The 12,994-nt window shown below is 35.4% G+C and overlaps 1 protein-coding gene across 1 annotated transcript in view; it reads right to left on the reverse strand.

The window, feature by feature from the left end:
• The window catches only part of LOC131690780 (uncharacterized), a 57,989-nt gene extending 46,646 nt beyond the window's left edge, over positions 1-11,343 (reverse strand). The window contains exon 1 of the mRNA XM_058976785.1: positions 11,084-11,343. The gene's annotated coding sequence lies outside the window, so the exon portion shown is untranslated. The remainder of the gene's footprint in view (positions 1-11,083) is intronic.
• Positions 11,344-12,994: the final 1,651 nt, after the last annotated feature.

Here is a 12,994-nt window from a genome sequence, read left to right on the forward strand (position 1 = left end):
ATATATAGCGTATTCATGTCTTCAACAAAGTTGTTTGAAATAGAATTTTCGAAAACTTTGCTGAAGACATTAAGTCACCAGCTAAATTTTGTTTAAGATTAAATTATCTATAATTACTTCTAGAAGGATAACCCACCAAAATTGTATTATCAGAAGACGTGCTGTTTTCCATTGTAAATTTTTTCAATGATACTTTACATCGAAATTTGACAGCTTCGAATGAAAGTGATCATGACCATAAAAAGTTATCGAGCATTTATGTTACTTTTCTTCACTATTCTTCACTAACACACAACATTTTTCAGCACTCAAATATACACCATTAATAGCTTAAAATATATTAATTTTTTTATTAACAGCAATCCTGCTTACCGGCTACTCATATTATTGATAATACAACAATCAAATGCTCGAAAAAACCGACCCTAACCTACTAGAGGCAATCTATGAACGTTATTTTTCATTATTTTCCATCTACTTTCCGAAATTTTATTTTTTTCTTGGTTATATTAGGTTTTTGTCTCAACTCTACGTAATTTCCAACAAATATATTTTCAGCAAATGTATGATTGGCGTCCAACATTTTGCATTTTTTACAGAAGATGGAAAAAAACTTCTGCGTTTCCAAATTAACGTTGTTTTTTTGTAGAAATACATTATTTTAATAGTAGTTCATTGACTCATGTTGTCTAGAAAAAAAAGATTATTACATGTACTACTCACCAGCATTTTCGTAATTCGAGGATTTTCGGAATTCGAGGAACTAACCCCAGGAGTACCTAGACTCCAAAAAAGACTCCAACCCACAATCCACAAATCCTTTTCTTATATTTCATTTTAGAGTTATGGTGTCTTTGGCAAAGTTGCTATGTGACATCTAGCGCTTTATTTGATCATTTCATATTAGTTCAGAGTTCAGCCGCTAGGTCGGCGCCGTTATTAAATTTTTAATGAAACGAGATAGAAAGATAGCGTTTAATGCAAAGTTGTATACCAGGTAATTATACGTATATCTTCTAAAGAAACCAACTTGGTAGGTCCTAGACGTTTTGAAATATCCCGCATTTTTGAAAACATAACCTATAAGTAAATGTTTTAACTAACACCTTCTCTATCTCAAAACGTACAGGACCTACAAAGTTTGCATCTTCAGGAGATATATTTAAAATAATAGCACCTACAACTTTCTCGAAGACACCACATTTCTATCTAGCTTCATTAAAAAGTTGATAACATCGCCGCTCTAGCGACTGAATTCAGAACTAAGTGCCATACAGCAACTATTCCGAAGACACCATAACTCTATAACGAAAGATGATAATTGATTCGACGTTTTTAAACTTTCCGACCACAATGTACCGTTTTTCTCTTAATCCCCTATTGCTCGGTGAACTTTCAATGTAGAGACATGACAACTTCATTGGGATTTTCGAAAAAATATGCTCAATAATATACAATTGTTCAAGAAATATATATTAGATAGAAAACAGCCAACTGCCCCTAACTTCAGGAACGACTATTTATGTCGAAACGTCAACGTATAATTCAATCTAACTAAAACCAGTATTATATAGAGTTCACCGATATGTGAGCTACAACATAAAATTTAATGATTGCGCCTCGATTGACTACTTTTTTTTCTTAAAACCTCGGAAACGAACGAGAAAACTTGAATTTCCATAAGACTACATGGGGGGTTAGCCCCTTTTGAAAGTCAGGGTACCTCCATGGTCAACTTTGACTGGTAATAGCAAAAAATCTAAAAATTATTTTCAAAATTCCTAACTGGCGGTACACGTAGATTACTTAGAACTATCGAAAAATGCAAAAATATCGATTTCGGAAAAATGTGGGTTCCTGAACAAACGAAAAGCCCATAATGCCCCCATGATCATAATCCGAATTCACCCCCATTGCATGGTGGATTGATAGTGTTTGGAATGGGTTTAACCTACGAAAACACCATAACCATGGTCCGGAAGATCCCATTTAAAAACCATATTCTGGTGTATTTATGGGTTTTTGAGACCATTTCACGGTGTGTTGATGGTTGTAAAATTTGGCGTGAACCATCTTAATGGTATTTTTATGGGGTTGTATGGTGTTTAAACCCACGAGAATTTGCTCGGGTTAGCCCTTTTTGGACGCCAGCCATTCAGTAAACGAAAATTGATTTTGGTGCCATTTTGAAATACAAGATAAGGATTTCCGTTATCCACGAAACGCGGATTACCATTATCGGTATGAATATCATTTGAAAGGAACTAGTCAATTGATTACGAAAATTGATGATTAACGCCATTTTACAATAAAAAAATTTGAATTTTTCCTTTCCGGCGGTCCTACGAGTGCCAATTCTTGATACCGCATTCCATCTATTTTTGAATTGTCAACTTCCTGGAGGCGGTGGAGAGTTTTAAAGAGAACTTTGTATTTCATTAAAAATTATTTTTCAAGACTAAAGAGTGTTTTCCATAGATGAAACACCGCAATACAATTGCCTTCATGTTTTCGAGAAAATAAAAATTGAAAATGAGTCAGAAATCACGATTAAAAACTCTCGTACCTCTTCAAGTTTGTAACTGATTCGCTCAAAAAGATTTCCGTTTTTTCGTTTCGTATACATTAAGGTTTTTATACATTTTTTGCACGGTTTTACATTTCTTATAAAAGAAATGTATAGAATTCGCTCAAACTTTCAATTACCAATCGACTCAGCTCGACGATTTGGGACAATGTCTGTGTGTGTGTGTCTGTGTGTGTGTGTATGTAACGGACAAATTCTCATTCGTGTTTCTCAGCAATGGCTGAACCGATCTTATCCAAACCAATTTTAAATGAAAGAACTAAAAAACAGTATGAACGCTATTAATTTATTTTTGATTCTGATGTTTAGTTTCCAAGATATGAATGTTTGAATGCGTAGAAATGGCGTTTTTTGCAGTTTTTTTAAATTATCTGCCGAAATTGACAATATAGATTAACAATTTATATATTTTTAGATAGCTTTAACGAACACCTTTCGAACAAGCTATAGATTGTTGAAATCGGACTATTATCAAAATAGATATTTAACATTAAATGCGGACGAAAGATTTTCATCATTTCCCATTGCCAGAAATATGACCAAAAAATGTAATCTATTATTAACGCCAAAACGGCTTATTTTAGATCAATAATATCTTCGGAGAATTTAATGGAGGTAATATGCCCTTTCTTTTGGTATTGTACTTTTGCTGATTAATCCCCCTATGAGTGAGATATTTTCACAAATTATCTTGGAAGTGATTATATCGAAATGATGTCTTCAGCAAATTTGTAGCTCTTACTTTTGCGAATAACTTTACTAAAGACTTTAAATATCTATTTTGAATACTTTAAAAGTTATGGCTTGTTGTTTGTTGATTACTCATTGTCGCCTATTTATTGTTCAATATAGTAATAATCCATTGAAATAAGCTAAACATTATTTCGATAAAACTAATTTTGTATTTCATTTTACTATCTATAACCGTTAGAAAAAATCACCGAACACTTCCAAGTTGTCTGGAAGGAACTTGATAACTTATCAGTACAAAAATGTTCATTTGTGCGAACCCTCTGACTGCAATTTTTCTAACTTATAACCATCGTATCGACCTGAAACATATCGGAAAATGAAAATCGAAATAAATAACTCCAAGCAACGGCGTAGCCAAAAGAAGGTTTTGGGGTTTAACCCCCACCACACCCAAAAAAAAATATTGGATTGAAGTTGAAAATTTATTGATGCAGACTGATTTAATTAAATTTTACAATAACAATTATCTGATCCGTGGATTAATAACCTGTTGTTGTAAACATCCTGAACAAACGAAAAGCCCATAATGCCCCCATGATCATAATCCGAATTCACCCCCATTGCATGGTGGATTGATAGTGTTTGGAATGGGTTTAACCTACGAAAACACCATAACCATGGTCCGGAAGATCCCATTTAAAAACCATATTCTGGTGTATTTATGGGTTTTTGAGACCATTTCACGGTGTGTTGATGGTTGTAAAATTTGGCGTGAACCATCTTAATGGTATTTTTATGGGGTTGTATGGTGTTTAAACCCACGAGAATTTGCTCGGGTTAGCCCTTTTTGGACGCCAGCCATTCAGTAAACGAAAATTGATTTTGGTGCCATTTTGAAATACAAGATAAGGATTTCCGTTATCCACGAAACGCGGATTACCATTATCGGTATGAATATCATTTGAAAGGAACTAGTCAATTGATTACGAAAATTGATGATTAACGCCATTTTACAATAAAAAAATTTGAATTTTTCCTTTCCGGCGGTCCTACGAGTGCCAATTCTTGATACCGCATTCCATCTATTTTTGAATTGTCAACTTCCTGGAGGCGGTGGAGAGTTTTAAAGAGAACTTTGTATTTCATTAAAAATTATTTTTCAAGACTAAAGAGTGTTTTCCATAGATGAAACACCGCAATACAATTGCCTTCATGTTTTCGAGAAAATAAAAATTGAAAATGAGTCAGAAATCACGATTAAAAACTCTCGTACCTCTTCAAGTTTGTAACTGATTCGCTCAAAAAGATTTCCGTTTTTTCGTTTCGTATACATTAAGGTTTTTATACATTTTTTGCACGGTTTTACATTTCTTATAAAAGAAATGTATAGAATTCGCTCAAACTTTCAATTACCAATCGACTCAGCTCGACGATTTGGGACAATGTCTGTGTGTGTGTGTCTGTGTGTGTGTGTATGTAACGGACAAATTCTCATTCGTGTTTCTCAGCAATGGCTGAACCGATCTTATCCAAACCAATTTTAAATGAAAGAACTAAAAAACAGTATGAACGCTATTAATTTATTTTTGATTCTGATGTTTAGTTTCCAAGATATGAATGTTTGAATGCGTAGAAATGGCGTTTTTTGCAGTTTTTTTAAATTATCTGCCGAAATTGACAATATAGATTAACAATTTATATATTTTTAGATAGCTTTAACGAACACCTTTCGAACAAGCTATAGATTGTTGAAATCGGACTATTATCAAAATAGATATTTAACATTAAATGCGGACGAAAGATTTTCATCATTTCCCATTGCCAGAAATATGACCAAAAAATGTAATCTATTATTAACGCCAAAACGGCTTATTTTAGATCAATAATATCTTCGGAGAATTTAATGGAGGTAATATGCCCTTTCTTTTGGTATTGTACTTTTGCTGATTAATCCCCCTATGAGTGAGATATTTTCACAAATTATCTTGGAAGTGATTATATCGAAATGATGTCTTCAGCAAATTTGTAGCTCTTACTTTTGCGAATAACTTTACTAAAGACTTTAAATATCTATTTTGAATACTTTAAAAGTTATGGCTTGTTGTTTGTTGATTACTCATTGTCGCCTATTTATTGTTCAATATAGTAATAATCCATTGAAATAAGCTAAACATTATTTCGATAAAACTAATTTTGTATTTCATTTTACTATCTATAACCGTTAGAAAAAATCACCGAACACTTCCAAGTTGTCTGGAAGGAACTTGATAACTTATCAGTACAAAAATGTTCATTTGTGCGAACCCTCTGACTGCAATTTTTCTAACTTATAACCATCGTATCGACCTGAAACATATCGGAAAATGAAAATCGAAATAAATAACTCCAAGCAACGGCGTAGCCAAAAGAAGGTTTTGGGGTTTAACCCCCACCACACCCAAAAAAAAATATTGGATTGAAGTTGAAAATTTATTGATGCAGACTGATTTAATTAAATTTTACAATAACAATTATCTGATCCGTGGATTAATAACCTGTTGTTGTAAACATCATGAGGACTTTTGATAAATTGTCGGAATGGGGTCCTGATATGTAACTGATCTATTGGTCTTGATTTCACAGTTGTCTAATAGCATCAATATCAAATTCCTGCCTGAAAACATTCCAATAGAAAATTCCAGAGTTCTGTAATCAATCATAATCCTCAGATTTCTTTTAAAATTGAGCTCGCTTTTGTAGAAATGTACTGTAGTAAGGGTCTTTATTTAATAGGAAGTGAAGTTAAAATTGATTTAATGTCTATGAAACATAGAACTGCTCACCAAAAAAATGCATAACTTTCAACATTTGCTAACAATGTTTTTGCCTTTCTCATTCACTCTAAAATTCGTCAATCTAATCCCGACCCGGAGAGCCGAGTGTCATATGCCAAGCGACTGAGTTCGTCGAGATCGGAAAATGTCTGTGTGTGTATGTGTGTATATGGAAAAAAATGTGACCTCTGTTTCTCAGAGATGGCTGGACCGATTTGCACAAAGTTAGTCTCAAATGAAAGGTACAACCTTCCCATCGGCTGCTATTGAATATTTTTATTGATTGGACTTCCGGTTCCGGAGTTACGAGTTGAAGAGTGCGATCACGCAGCAAATTCCCATATAAACTGAAATGAAAAATTTTCAAAATCAAATTTGTATTTTTGATGCCAAAAGACTTTAAAATGCATGAAACATGGAGATGTTTGACAAAAATTGATTTTTTGGACTTTGGTGCATTTTTGCCTTTCTCATATAGAAAGGTTATGTAATCACTCTAAAAATCGTCAATCATACCAGCCCGGAGCGAGTATGCAGTGAGGGGTTGCTACTTTAAAATTAAAACTAGTTTAAAATTTCTTAACAAGTTGAAAATTTTCGGCTGGACCTGGACCTCCCGGATCTTTCTCCATGATTCGCCGCTGGTTTCAAGTGATGTTTCAGTATCACATAGTATCTCAAGATCGTGGCTGTCGATCCAGCCATGGAATCGTAGTCTGGACAAATGAGAAAAGCACAATTGCATGACTAGGTGAATTAAAACAGGTTTTTATTTTGGGAATGCGTCGAGTTGAGACGAAAACGTAATATATAATAACGAGGATAACACTTTCCGAATGTAGAAAGAAATTTATGAAAAATGACGATTTCCATTCTATTCTAGCAGGTCCTGTTCGATTTGTTGTATGACCAATTATATGTATAGGTCAAATGTTCAAAAATAGTAATTTAAGGTCAAGATAGCATCATTTTGAAACCGCCAATTTCGGAGGTTTAGTATCTTCGATGAGTTTTACAAACGTTAAACAGCGCATCATTTGATAAAATTATTTTGACGGTATATCGTCCATGAAGTATTTATGGTGAATTTTCTCAGGTTAATATTCATGACTACAATAAAGTCTCAACAAATTCGCTAGACACGAACTCTGTTACTATTTTCTGAAAAATTAACTCTGCAGAATTTTAAAACTTCAAAAATTACAGTTTCGGAATTATGCTGCTTGGACAGTAAGATCTATTTTCACCCCACCACCTGTAAAATTGGTATTGTAAAAAAAACGTAAGGGCGATACTTCAATGCTGATAGGTGGGACCGAAAAAGTAAACAATCGCCAAAGGGGCGATACTATCATTTTGTCAATTTCAATAGCAAACAAATTTTAATTTAATAATTTCAAATACTTCATGAAGTTTTGGGTTTCGATCACTGAATCATGCAATCTAGGATGTACAAAACACAATAGTTCTGAAAAAGGAAATAAACCAAATAGTCTGGAAATATTCACTGTTGATTTTCTTTGGATGGTGTCCCTGCTAGTATCGCCCTTTTCAAGAAAAAGCGTTGATTTCTTAGTTCTCAGTCGCGTTGGAAATTTGAGTAAAGTATAAACTTCAAATCGATTCAAAAAAAAAATCGATTTTTTGGCTTAGTACAATATACATAACCCTTTTAGGAATTTAGATATTTTATAAACAGAGCATTAGCAATAATTCGTTTGTATGTCTATTTTATGGACCATTTTTTCGCTTTCCCATTAATTTGATTTGAGATTTTATAGCACTGATGTTGTCCTATGCTGATTTGAGCGATTCTCTGAGTCCTGCCACTATCCCATGTAGTATGTGTTATCAAAAACATCGCGAAGCATCAAGTTCTAAATGTTATATATCCGAAGAGAGGGATTAGAGTTATAAGAAATGTCTCATCACACTGTTAGGTGGATTAAAAGCGTTTTTTTTGTTGCAAGTGCGTAATCGACGACATTTTACTCATTAAGTTCGTGGCAGTCGTGCCCTTGTAAATGTGTGCGAAGTGTAATAAGAATGTAATAGACATTTCCCCTTATATTGTTCATAACCATCTATGTCAAAAATGAGAAAGCCCCAATTGCACCACTAGGTGGATTAAAACAGGTTTTTAATTTGGTAGGCTTCGATTCTTAGACAGAATACTCAATGCCAGGTACTAGTGAGATGAAGTCGAAACAAAAATCCCTCCGCTTAGGGGCCGTACACTAATTACGTAAGGCTTTTTTAGAGCTTTTCAACCTCCCCCTCCCCCCAGGAAAGAGTTCGTAAGATTTTGGTGAACTCCCCCTCTCCCTACATAAGATCTTATCATGATTATCGTAATTAAAAATTCGAATTGTTAATTCATCAAATAATAAGATAGCGAAAACGATATATATGGAATTATTACAAGAAAACTCATGACAAAATTTAACTGTAATCATCTGCAGAATTTTAATTGCATGCCAATCTCGCCCAGTAGAAAGAATAACTGTTGTCAGATATTCAGTAACTCCAATTTGGTTCACATCACCTGCTATGCTATATTCCACTTGCTTTGAATCTATTTTCTTGTGATGTAGAATTTAAAAGAATTTATAACCTCTTCTGGCATGAATTTATTCTGAGTTCCAGCTGTGACGCTTATCGTACGCATAGCTCCGAGTTAACCATCTTCGAATTTTCTTGAATTAAAATACAGTTCACACTCTGGAAATATTCGACATTCAAGATCTTTGACAATCGCATGTTAGAACATTTTCCAGATACCTTTCGGGTTTGAATCGAACGTTTGAAAATAACAAAGTCGGTTTAACAACACGAAGGGTGTCAACATTTTTAAATTGTAAGGCCAAAAAATTACTTATATTGCTTGATATACAAGGATTATATGGTACAAATGAAAATAATTCCTTGTTCTTATTAAAAAGAATATTTTCCTTATGGATTTAATTTTTTAAACTTTTTTATGATATTACGTAAGAAATAACAAACCCTCCCTCCCCCTCAGATAAGAATTTGTAAGATATTTTGAAACTCCCCCTCCCCATATGCCCTTACGTAATTAGTGTATGGCCCCTTTCCACTTAATTAGTTATTGTGCTCTAAAGAACATTCATTTATTCATTCATAATGGCTTGATTTCGATGTTCTCGTTAGGAAAAAGGGGCCCCTACATTAAAAGGTAATCGTTTAGTCACGAGTCTTAGCATTATATCGAAGACTCCATATCAAGAAGACTGATATCTCTTTCCTTCCCCCATACAAACGAGAAGCGACAGAGGTTACAGCGCCTCTACTGGAAGAAGGGAGGAAGCTTTATGTAAAAATGTATATGTGTGTGTGCATCACTATGGAAAGTACCACCTTTACCCGCAAGTGGCGTTGCTGTTACTGTCTCCGGATTCTGGACAGAGTTGCCAGTCTTCTTGATATGGAGTCTTCGATTATATGCATTATTTCGTTAAACGAAGCCACGTTTTGACTTTATTATGTTTCTAATCAAAAACAAAACTTCTATACTAGCAATACGTTGCATATGCCCAGTGGTTTAGTGTAAATATGATTAAAATTGTACACAAAAATAACAAAAAAAATCATTGGAAGAGATGTTTCTTGAAATAGTTCTGAGAGAAGATTTTGAATAATTATTCATTTTATAAAAGCAGTTTACCTGCTCAACGAATGTTGTGTTTTTGGCTCTTAAATGCTACAAAAATTGAAATATCGAAGATAAACAGTTTTGTTTTTTCGAGAGGCCTCAGAAGATCATCTGTCACTCGTTTAATTTTCAATAGATTGCACAGTGGTTTTATCGCCGAAATCGCACGAAAAATTGTTCAATTGTTCCCCCTTCAAGTGAGATATTTGATACATTTTTTTCAAATAACGAAACATAAGATGAAGTCTCCGGAAATGTTAGGGAACTGAAGACCAAAAATTACTATTTGTAGTACACTCGAAGGATGTTTGTGAATTACGCCCTAAAAACTTGTTTTCACATAACTTCTTAAATATTGTAAATAAAGCTTCAGCATGCTCCAGAAAGTTATTTGTCTACGTATCATAGGATTGGACTAGCTCATGCGACTTAGAAGTTATTGGGTAAATTTTGATGAAATTCGCGAATGTAATAAATTTTGAACGGGCAGCCAGCTCTAGACTAGAGCCTCTAGTTGCAATTGGAAGTGCTATATTATCCTCAAAAACCTCAATAATAATAATTTCGTTGTCTCCAGTAGAGCTATAGATGATTTGAAAAAAACTATTGTTTTTCAATAAATGTCCAATATCTTTGAAAATACTCGAGATGGGAAAAATCATGCGTTTATGAAAAATGTGTATAGCAGTACTGTAACAATATTCTACATAAGCTGATTGATTTTTATGAAGATCTAACACACGGTGTGGAAAAAACTGCTTTTTTCGTTTCAGATTTTTGCCCATTCTCTGTCCAGCCATGCTATATTTTTCAGAAATTGCCGAATTACTATGAAAATACACAAGATCAGCCAATGTTGTAATATAGAAAGTGGTTCATTTTGATGATTCAAGCCGTGTTACGGAACATACCCAGCTTGTCAGAATGACATTGAAAAAGTAATAAAAATGATAAAAATTTCTACGAAGTCGTTATTAGCTCAAATTCGACAGTTTAGGTGTAATAAATATATCGCACGGTTTCGGCAAAAGCCACTATGGATTGAAATGAAAATTAAAGAAAATACTATTACACCTCTGCATGGAAATTCACTGAGTGTACTAACACTCTATGTACTCCAATAGAATTCAGAAAGCTTTTTCTCGCTAGATTAATCTTATTCACCCCCTCTCCAATATCAAAAATAATTTATTCTACCGAAGGGAAGCAACAACTTTTTTATGACTTAATGAGTAAGACTAACAAAAATGGTTCGGTACTTATCAGAAGCAATCAGAGGCCCTTAACTTGTTAAATTATAAAATCGAACGGAATTACCTTCAAATCACCTTCTTTTCCGGACTACGGCATGTACTTCACCATGAACTTGAATTTAATTAACCATAAACTGCATCGAGACACAACACTTTCTCCTCCAGAGTCAATTAGCTAGTTTAGCAGCACTAATGGCCCTGAATATTTCCCACTCCCGAGGGAGAACGTTGTTTCAAGACTACCGTTTCGAATCGCGGTCACAACAAAACTGACCAAAGTCCACACGAAACTCGCGACTAAACTGTTACAGTCGGCCCCACTTGGAAGCGGAACTTGGATCCTTAATTTACGTTTTCCCCGCCGGCACCCCATCACACTTGTTGACCACCAACTTCTTTGTCCATGCCACCCCACGCCACCATCAGTCCTGGGTTGGGCGGGGGATCGGGTGGTGCAGGGGATAGCTATTGTAGGGCATTAAAAATACCACACCCGGGTAGTCATAACAGCCAGCGAATCCCAAACCAAAGAACCAAAGCTATGGCGCGCGGTGATGGGCTTTCGTGTGTTGGTTAGACCCGCAGTCCGCACACGGCAACGCTGCTGGATGTCGTCGCCGACATCCGTTCCGAACAAATCAAACCATTTGATTGTACTGCGTTGATGGAAGGGACCACTTGATTCTTGATTCGTAGCTCATAGCAGGTGGGGGGGGGGGTCTTTGTGCACTCTAGGATTTAAATAAAATTTTAATTTCGATCCTATTTGTGTTCAATCTCGGTGGCAAACATTTTCAACACTTCTAGCTGCATCAAGCGACTGAAGCATATTTTCCTAGAACATCCCATTTTCCATCCAATCCACCCAGTGTTGGCCGCCGGGGGGTAACATTCTGTGATTGTAAATTGTTTCCCATTTTTGCATGTATACAGGTACATGTTGAATCGAGTAGCCAAAGAAAGAACATAACCTGAATATGCCTTTGTCGGAGCATTAAATTACTTGCTGCCGACAACAACGTCGGGGTAGAAACGATGACGCCGTGGATTAGGAAGGAATTTGGGGTTGGATGGTGTGTTTGCAAGCTGTGGTGATATTTTCGTTCTACCATTAGATTTGAGATCTGATTGTTTTTATTGTTGGGAATTCAAGTCTTCCTTTTTATCGCCACCAGTCTCAATTCAGGGTACAATATGTTTCCAGTACATGTTCTTGGTCGATTCCTTTTGCGTCGCACGATTATTTGTTTTATCGCATCAAAAGGAATAGTATCAGAACCAATCTTCATTGGTTAGTCGCTTGACCACCTTAGTAACGTCTGCGTGCTAACGTGGATATTATACTTCCCGCAGGGCAGCTTTTTTAATTGCCAGTATCACATTTTTTATCCATCTTTCCCCAAACTCCCCAAGCAGTTCCATCATAGAACGCCTATTTAAAAAGCGAAACCCTTTTGGAAAATGGTTATGTGAGTGCTGTATGTGTGGCCGCTTCCGCACGCGGAACCAGCTATATGCCCATGCCCTACATATTGTAGCTAGATTGATAGCATTGTTGCCGTTAGACACGAACGTCAAGAATGGCGAAAGCAGTTTACCGAACGTTTGCGATGTCCAGTAATAACCGGTGCTATAGGGTCTGAAGTGAAGCGTTTTTCGCTTTCTAATTCTGGCTTGCCATCCTTTACGAGCTTCTTTTCTTGGCGAAACTATGCCTCAGCACACATCAGAAGGGGAAGTGGTATGCTACTCCACGATGGAACCACGCCGCTAATGGAGTAATAATCACGCGACACCTTTGCAGGGCATTTCAGAGCACTTTATTGCTGGGCCAAGAATGGCGATGACTTGGTTGATAAATTTGTTTAAACCTAGTCGTATCTAATATTAGCACTAGTTTCTATGGCTAGCAAATATAAAATGATGGATGGGTGAAATGATTTGTTCTAAATAGTTAACGAGGGGGTTGCTAGTC

The sequence above is a fragment of the Topomyia yanbarensis genome, chromosome 3 (genome assembly GCF_030247195.1).
Source record: "Topomyia yanbarensis strain Yona2022 chromosome 3, ASM3024719v1, whole genome shotgun sequence".
NCBI lineage: Eukaryota > Metazoa > Arthropoda > Insecta > Diptera > Culicidae > Topomyia > Topomyia yanbarensis.